This window comes from Tiliqua scincoides, chromosome 1 (genome assembly GCF_035046505.1).
Source record: "Tiliqua scincoides isolate rTilSci1 chromosome 1, rTilSci1.hap2, whole genome shotgun sequence".
NCBI classification, from domain to species: domain Eukaryota; kingdom Metazoa; phylum Chordata; class Lepidosauria; order Squamata; family Scincidae; genus Tiliqua; species Tiliqua scincoides.
In genome coordinates, this window is record NC_089821.1 from 68,957,000 (window position 1) to 68,967,015 (window position 10,016).

General features: G+C 41.0%; 1 protein-coding gene across 1 annotated transcript in view; it reads right to left on the reverse strand.

Moving 5' to 3' along the window:
• The window catches only part of CLCF1 (cardiotrophin like cytokine factor 1), a 71,172-nt gene that overhangs the window by 59,934 nt on the left and 1,222 nt on the right, over positions 1-10,016 (reverse strand). The window lies entirely within an intron of this gene.

Genomic DNA, 10,016 nt, shown 5'->3' on the forward strand with positions numbered 1-10,016 from the left:
GTAACCAACATTAGAACCCTTGCCTCAGAGGAGTAGCTGTAGTAATATTCTTTGAGTGGCAGCAGCAGACCCATGAAAGTAATACAGGTCCAATGCAACAGTTATAAACCATTGCACCATTAATATGGCCAAACTTGGCCAATCATACCAATGATTAACAGCAGGACTTGTGAAACAAATTTGCATGGTGATGCAATCACTTTGTACACCCATCTTTTTGCCACTCAAATTTCAGATGCGACTTCACTTCTGTAGCAGTACAAATTGCTAAGGCAGTTTCTCTGTCATCTGACCATATAATAATATTTAGCACATACAGAGAGAGGCCTTTGCAAGTGTTTAAGACACCTGACATCTCCATCCTTTCAACAATCCTGTAAGAGAGATAACTTATCCCCGTATTGCAGATGGGTGGGAGAGTGTTGACAGGGAGAGTGAGAGAGATTGCCCAGGTGAGACACAAATTTGGTATACAACATTTTAATCACACAGCAGCAGTGGGGCTGACAATAAAGGGATGCAAAGAAGAGATGGAGTTATGCTGATAGAAGACAGCTTTCCAGTATTAGACAATGCATCATAAACTTTAATATAAAGTTCTGCCACAGCTGTCTTCTCCCCATTGCTCTTCACTGCACACTCGCTTCATCTCTCCTCCTGTGGCCAGCAGGGGGCATCCTGCAATCACCAAATGTTTCTGCTTGTCAGCTTCTGAGCACCATCTGCTGGCCAGGAGATGCAGTTCTGTAGATTCCCCTCAGACTTCCCATCTGATTGCTGGCGCACTCGCGGCGCAGACAACTTGGCAACTTTACTTGCCAAGTTCTTAAAAGCCTCTGCTAAGCATGCATAAGCTGCAATGTTTTGGAGACTTCCAATCTGGCCAAATGTGGGCAGATTTTCCCGAGGCCGACAAAAGCAAGGCTTCTGCCTAAAACCAAAGTGCAACCTCTCCGCTGCCAAATTTCAAGTTCTGGCTCCGAAGCACAGAGGTGCTGGAATTTCTCAATGAAAGAGTTGGAAGAACTGGGTTCCATTGTTTTTGTTGTTGTTTTTAATACAAAATGTGCATTTCATGCCTCAGGCCTTTCATTCTCATAAACCTTACTATTATAACTGAAACTTTAAAAAAGAAAAGAAAAAAGAAACCTTCAGCTTGAGGGAAACCCTGGTGATTGCAAAGCTTTTGTGCTATAATTGAACAAAGATATAAGCAACTGAAAACAGCCTTCTAATGGAAAGTTAAGCAACCTCAAACAGACTTCATTGGCAGCTTTACTTTGAACAAGAACTGAGATGGTGGTCCAGCAACGAAAATATTGTCAAATTTCTCCTACACTTTTTTTTAAATTAAAAGGCAATCGTTGTCCCTTATTTCTATGGTTACCATATATAAGACTACCAAACTGCAGAAAAACAGTGTGAATGTTGTGGAAATCAAGTATACTGGTTCTGCCCAAATTCACCACACCTATAACATACTTCAGTAATTTCTAGCAGAATATTTTCCTCATGTATTTGTGTCACATTAGTAGAAGGAACACTGTGGTATAATGGAGAGCAAATTAGCCATTATCATCCATATCCCTACTTGGCTACAAAGCCACTGGGTGGCCCTGAGCAAACATTCTGGGCTGCTTCACATGATCAACAAACTGTAGTTAATTTGAATTGGGAATGTGGCCTGAAGCCTGCCAAGACCACATGCTCCCTCCTCCCCTTCCTATCCTCTGATAACTGAATATATCCTTCTCTGTTTAAAACTGCAGTTACATGACTGGCTCAATGCTGGGAATTGTGGTTGAACTCTGGTTCACAAACCAGGTTGTGAAACCAGCATTCAATCACAGTTCCCAGCTTCAAACAAGCCATTGCACCATGGTTTAAACAAATCTGGATATCAACAGCATTCAAGCAGGGGGATTAGGGTGAGTGTGATCGTCTTGGCAAGTTTGAGACCATGTTCCCAGTCCAAACTAACCATCATTTCTTGATTGTGAAAACTGGCTCTGTCACTCATCAGAATGACAACTGTATGGGAAATAAAAGAATTACTAAGCATTTTGTATAATGAAAAGGTGCTTTAGGGTTAATCATCAAAAGGGAAAGCTTCATATCAGCCATGACATCAAAGGATGCTTTACCTCATTTTTACTACATGTTTTGACAACACAGAGCTGTCATCAGAATATTTTTAAAAAGTCCTTTCTAAAGCACAAGTTTTAACTTTTGCTCATATGGGTTGAAAAAACAACAGGCACCTCTCCTTATACAGCTTCACCATGGTTAGAATAGGAAAATTCCTTCCTAGTTTGAAGATAAGTAGTTTAAATGTCTTTTTTCCCAAGGTTTTTGTATTCCTTGGACCTTGAGCAATGAGAATGGACAAACACCTTTTCACTCCGATTCTCTCCTTTAGAAAGAGGAGGTGGATCCAGTTCCAGCAATTGTTGTAGCTTGAGCTGCTGAAGAAGACTATCCTCCAAATTGCTGATGCTGACAGAAGGTAATTCCTAGCTCCTTGGATGATGCACCAACAACCCTTTACTCTTCCTGTCCCCAGTAACTGGAGAAAGGAGCAGTACATTGACATCACAGGATTGTTGTGAGAATTAACCAATAAAGATTGTAAACCACATTGTACACTGAAAGTGCTATAGTGTCAAGACCACAGAAAAATATATCAGTTTTTCAGTTATCTTCCTCACCTTCACTGTAAAAATACCAATTTGATATCCGCATGCACTGATGAAAATATCACTTTTGTTTATGCCTTGGTTGGCCTGTTTGATCCAGAAGCCGTTCTTTAAAGTCGTAAGATTCCTATGACCCACTGGTAAAATCAGATTCATTTTATTGGACTGAATGCTGTAGATTTCACCCATCCGTTGTCTCTGACCCTATTTGCTTCACCTTGCTACCTCCTAACACAGGGGTCTCCAAACCCTGGCCCAGGGGCCCAGAAGTGGTCTGTGGCAAGTCTCTATCTGGTCTCCAACCAGCCTCTGGTCCCCCGAGAGCCTCTGGCCCACTCAACCTAACATAACTGGAGCTGCACACAACATCCCCAGCCCTCAGAATGCCTTCTAAAGGCCTAAAAACATCACTTCATGGTTTTTCAAAAAAACTGAAAGTAACTTTTTGTGTTCTTTGAAGGCTTTAGAAGGCTTCCTGAGGATGGGGGGGGGGGGCTCCCCGGCCCTCAGAACATGCTCTGGGTGTTTCCTATGATGTGCTGATTCTGAGCTATTTACTCCTGTATATTTAAGTAAACTGCTTGGGAGGTGGGGGAATGGGGGTTCATTTGAGTGTGTGCTTTATTTCTGTGGTGTGTGTTAGTGCTTGGAGAAATCCTGGAAATCTGAACCCATTTATTCAGTTGTATGAATAAATCTAAGTTCTCATCTAAGTTTCATCTCTAATGTATTTATTTAAATCTTACATTTAAATTTTTTTCCCAGCCCTTGACACTATGCCAGATATTTGATGCAGCCCTCTGACTGAAAAGATTGAAGACCCCTGTCCTAACACAAGAATTTAAGAAGAGCCAGGTGGGATCACACCAAGGGTCATTTACTCCAATAGAATTCTGTTTCCCAGTGTCCAGCCAGATGTCTCTCTGAAGCTCCCATGTAGGGCATGAAGGCAACAGACCTCCCCCATGTTGTCGGTCCTCGGCATCTGGCACTCAGAGGAATACTGTGCCTCTGGGCATGGAGTGTTCCATTTAGCTATCATGGGTAATGAACACAGCCTCATTAATTTGCCTAACCCTTTTTAGAAGCCATCTAAGTTAGTGGTTATATCCTGTGTCTGTAATTTACATAAGCTAACTATGCATTGTATGTAACCATACGTAACCTTCCCACCTGCCTCCACTCTGCACATCAAATGTACATTTCTTCATTCTTCCTTCACCCACGTACACAAGAATAGTCTATGTGCAGAGACCATGGAACTTTTGGAAGAACAAAGACTGAGCAGTCTTGCAGATTCACATATGAAGCCTCATTTTTAAAAGCATAATTAGTGCCCACAAGTTAAAAGCAGGCATTAGAGGCGCTGGTCTGACCCAAGCAGGGTCTCTGAGAGGAATTTTATCAGGGGGTACAAAGTTTCTTTTGGGCCCTTTTCCAAAGGGGGATGGGTGAAATAAAGCGGGACAGGGTGCTATGAACGAGCAGAATGGGGGCAGGGAGGGGCAAAACAGGGTGGGGGGGAACAACTGGAAAAGACTTTCGAGCCCAGGTCTACCCACCCGTGTGAACATCATCAGCAGCTAGGTATGGTAATATGGAAAACCAAACACACTCCTAAGTTGCTCCAAAAAATTTTAAATAAAGAAAATCATGCAGAAAATTAGCATAATCACATTTTGGCTCACGCTAGAATGGAAAGTATCCTGATAGCACCAAAGCATACTTCTGCAGCACTTGTAGCCCCACAGCTGTGTCCCTGAGCTCCTATACACACCTTCATGGTAAGCAGAACCACAAGCCAAAGAGTTACTGTAGCAGTCAGTTTCCTCACAGATCTGACACTGTGTTAAGGAGTGTCATGTATGCATTCCTCTGCCCAGCATATATGGCCTGCCATAACTGCAGCTGCATGCTCATGGTAGTGTCACCAGTAACCTGTGTGAGCAACAAGTCTGAGTAGATAGAAAAATGTAAGATCCCAGGACATTTCTGGGCCTCCTCCTTTGGCTCCTGGTCCCTCTTTTTGACCCTGGGCCCGGGTACAAATTACCCCCTTTACTCCCCTCTCCTAGGCCCTGGACCCAAGGATAGGGAAGAGCAATTTACACAGTCAGTAGGATCAACAATCAACTTTCTGATGGTTTGTGCAATGCAGAGAACTGTTATTCTTGCAAAATTCAGAGTAGGCTGTCAGCTTATTAATACTGTTAACTGATTAATTGATTTAAATTTGCATATAATTAAAAATGTTAGTTGTATCTTTTTAGATGTTGACGGATAGGATAATTTCAAATGCAGTAAACAAAAGAATTCTTTGTTAAAAGATGCCATCTTTAATCTTTTTGCCACTCTTTATGATATGCCCAGGGCCGGCCTTAAGAGCCCAACTAGAAACATTTTTTGCAGTGCCCCAGAGTTTGCAGTAGAATCTTACAGATATAAATAAAATTTATTATAGATTTTGTATCTCTATGGTAGAATGGAACGCATTCAAAATGTGCGCTTAACAAGTGCATGTGAGTTAATGGACCAAATGGATCTAAGAACATTCTGATATAAAATTGTATGCATGTAAGCCTACAAGTAAACAAATACATGATTACTTCTGAAATGTAAATAGTTACAAAGCCACTAGTTTTAGTAAATGTGAAATTATTTAGTAAAAGTACTAATTTTATTTTTTGTTTAAAAAACTTCAAAATGTCTGTTGCAATATATTGTTGTATTTTATTTTTATTTCTTTTATTTCTTTGAAAAATTTATATCCCGCCTTTCCCATGCTGAAGAAAATGCCCAAGATGGCTTACAAAGTTCCATAATAGTGCAATACATTTGACAAAACCAGAGTTGATTACCCTAGTGCGGGGCCCAATTGGGAATAATTGGGCATTTGTTTAAGCCAAAAGCTGTCTTAAAGCTGTCTCTGGATATGCCAGAACCATAACCATCTTTAATAAATAAGCAAGAGTGCCCTTAAGCTGCAGCCCCACCAATCAGTATTAATCAGGGTTATCTCTGCCTAAAACCTAAACTCTTTCATGGAGACCCATCAGGGAGAAGCAAAGCACGACATAAATACTTCAAATAAATAAATAATAAAATGCATATGAAGGGAAATCTCTCTTGGCTCCATCTATCTAGTTCTCAAGAGATAAGAATATATAATTTGGGGTGGACTACAGAATAAAATAAATAAACTTTTTAGATGCACTAGTTAGGAAGAATTGCTTACATCTGCGTATACTCCTGACCCAAATAGCAGTTATTTGCCTGGATATGATTGTTTCCATCCTGCAAATGTGAGGAACAATGTATTTATTACCTACCTTACTTACAACCTCCGTTAGCAGCAATGTACCAAAGCAGTTCACAATACTTTCCTTACAGATAATTAATTCTTCTGACCGAAGAGAAAATGCTCAGAACCTCTGGACCATGATGGAGTCAGGCTTGCAGCCTTGTTATGTCAAATCTGAGTGAGAAACTGACTACCTTAAAGCAGTTACACAGACAGCATATTTGACAAGAAGATAGATTTGAGTATGGACAGACAAGGAATACATAATGACAAAACCACTTTTAACTTAACACTGAACATCAGTCTGTCTTTGAGATGTAGTATTGGTATCTCCTAAGTAACATATATGAACTTAAAAGAGGATGAACAATATAAAAAGACTTTTTAGTCTATAGCAGTACTTGGTTAAATAAACACAATAAAGGACCAAGTATTTTACCAGTAATTAGCCCCTTCACTGAAAGTCACATTCCTTGTAAATCTTGTGTCTGTTAACCACCTATATAACTATATATGTAATGCTATTAACCCCAGGAAGGCTAATAACTTTGGGCAGTGAGGGTGGCAAATTCCATAGGGAAACAATGTGGGGGAGGGTTAGATGCCCTCTCCCCCAGAGCCATTGCCCAGATCCACTTTCTCCTCCATGGCTGCTTTTAAGGGTGGGTTGGGTTTGTTTGTTTTTTTTAAGTCAGGATTTCTGACCATAGATGTCCTGGGTCATTTCTGTTTTGACCCCCAGAGAATTACTTTTGGGCCCACCCACCAAGATTTCTGACTTCTTTCTAAAAACAACAAACCCTTGTGCTGTATTGCAAACTTCTTTTAAAACTCCCCTGAGTTTCAAAAGTTGTTTGCTATGCAACATTGGGGGCTGCTGCTGGTGAAACTTGAGACTAAAACCCCACTGGGCAGCCGAAGCTATTCACATGGTTCTCTGGATTGTGGCCAACTCAATTTAACAGCCTGATCCATAATACATTTAAGACAAAACACTTGGATTTCTTAAACCAATTTAATCCCATTGTGTAACTGGGACTCAGTTGGGTTAAATCCAAGTAATTTGACTTGCCTGGGTTGTGGATGGGACTGCCTACTCTTAGCATTACCAGGCAATTAAGTTTCAAGTGATTTAGAGATATTCTTAGCCTTGATGACTGCTTCGTAGACCATTAATGTACAGGTTGAACACAGTTGGAGATGAGAATTTTGCAACTGGTTTTATTGAAGGTTTTATTTTTGCTAATGTATATCCTGGAGTTGATTAAATTGCACATGGATGTGATGAGATCATAAGTTTACCTTTCAATTCTGTTTTGTAGCCCTCCAGGTGCCAAGTTTAACCCCAGGTGCTCACATAAAGCAGGCAAATATTACCCTCTTCTGATTTTTTCTTTAATGTCTGTTTATACTGGCAAGAGGTTTTCTTTCCAGAGAGGAAACTTATTTGATTTTTATGGATTTTTATGTAAGGGCCTCAGGGGTGCCATTTCACATTTCCGGGGGTAAGGAAAGGGTTACAAAAGGGGCAATTTTCAGCAAAGAGCCAAAGTCCTGCTCTTTAGTTTGTTTAAAGGTCAAATGTGAATGTTTTAGGATGATTTCCCCCCCCCATGTTTCATAGCTCATGTTAATTACAGTACAACTAACAAAGAACAGGCAACCTCTGCATCAAATTTACATCTTTAACATGCAGGCCCAGTACTGCACACACTCAAACTCACAAAACAGTTCAGAACACAGAAAAGTCAAATTGCATCATGTCTCCAATTAGTGATGTCACTTAAAGGAAAAAAACACTGATTCCAGTTTACAATAAAATCATGCCCTAGGACTCTTAGGACAATGTTATACCTAGATATACCACAGACATTCTTAATGCCTGTTCTAGATGACATTTCATTACTGCAAAAGTCCCAACTATAACAGAACACTGCTACATTTTTTGCACTGTCAGCTTTGGAATGTCTACTCCTATAACTGTATCTTTGATGACAACTAGATTAGCAGATGGTTTATTTATGCATGTTGCTTCACTGTGGTGCTTTACTTGCTGATGTCTGCAGAGCTGGCTGCTGTTAAAAGGTAAAATGCCAGATAGTGTCCTCCCCTTTTTGTCTGATGTTGCCATTCTAGCCACTGGCATGACAATCACAATTGTACACATATTTATTGAGACATCAGCAGAAATGACTTCTAAAGATCTATGAAGGATGCGAACCTTGTACCCCAGGAGTGTTAAACATAAGGCCTGTGGGCCAGATGTGGTCCACGGAAGTTCTTTATTTGGCCCTTGGGCTCTCCCAATACTACCATCAGCTGCTCGCAGCTGCTGAGCTATGCTGACGTGTCGCTGCTGAAAGGGCAGCCCGCATAATACCTGGGCTCTCCCACATATTAGAAATATGATCAGGATTTGCATATTTTCTCTTCTGTCATTTTCAGCTAATGAATTCCTAAGTGAAAATCAGTATTTATTTCTGATCATGACCTGCTTAATGACATCACTTCCTGCTTAATGACATCATTTCCAGGTGCTGAATGCTAGCCCACTATATAAAACAAGTTTGACCCCCCCCCCTTCCCCGCTCTACCTCTTCTGGAAATGCATTCTGGAAATGCTTCAGGAATGGTTTTTTTGTTGCTTAACATCCTTTATTTCACTGTGATAGAACATTTATTTTCACCTGTGGTAGACACACTAACCTGCAGTGCAGGCTCAAAGGCCAAAGTATAGCCACCAACCAGGGGATCTATGTGCAATGTGAGAAATAAATGCACATCAGTGTGGTTGGAAAACATGCTGAACAGGTGCCAAATTCAAATGACAGTGCTTGCTTTCCTATATTTTTAAATATAGGGTGACCAGATACAAAAGACCACAGAGTGCCCTTAGTCACTCAAAAGTTATTTCATTAGGGTGACCAGATACAAAGGGGGAAAGAGTGCCTCTACCTTTAACCCTTGTATAAAAGAGGGAATTTGGGAAAACCTTTAACCAGTGTTTCTCCAACTGTGGGTTGGGACCCACTAGGTGGGTTGCGAGCCAATTTTAGGTGGGTTCCTATTTATTTCAATATTTTATTTTTAATATATTAGACTTGATGCTAACATGGTATGTGATTGCAATTGGGGAAATGTTACAGAGCTGTACTTTTAACAGGCTACTATAAATATATATGCTTGTAACAATGATAGTAAATGGGACTTGGGACTTACTGCTTGGTGTGGGTAGGATTGCAGTCTAGGATCGTTAAAAATTTTCCTGCTTGATGATGTCACTTCCAGTCATGACATCACTTCTGGTGGGTCCTGACTCTAAAAAGTGGGTCCCAGTGGTAAAAGTTTGAGAACCACTGCCTTTAACCATTGTATAGAAGCGGGAATCTGGGCAGGTGCAGCTTTTTAAAACCTGCCATGTTGAGCTGCACCTGCCCAAATTCCCTCTTTTATACAAGGGTTAAAGGTAGAGGCACTCTTTCCCCCTTTGTATCTGGTCACCCTAATGAAATAACTTTTGAGTGACTAAGGGCGCAATCCTAACCCTTATGTCAGTGCTTTCCAGCACTGGCATAGCTATGCCAGTGGGACATGTGTTGCATCCTGCAGTTGAGTGTCACTCATGGAGGCCTCCTCAAAGTAAGGGAATGTTTGTTCCCTTACCTCAGAGCTGCATTGCCCTTATGTTACTACTGGAAAGCACTGACATAAGGGGTTAGGATTGCACCCTAAGGCTACAATCCTATTCACACTTGCCTGGGAGTAAACCCCACTGACTGTAATGGGACTTACTTCTGAGTAGACAGGCATAGGATTGGGCTTTAAAGCATTAAAGAAAACACTACCTGGCTGCCCACTAAAGCACAGCCTTAGCTGTTGTGAGTGCACTAGCATTCATCAGGGAGGTAAGAAAGGCTGCTAGGGTGAACATAAGAAGAACCCCCCAGAATTAGGCCAAGGTCGATCTAGTCCAACTTCCTGTATCTCAGTGGCCCTCAGGGAGCACACAAGACAGCAAG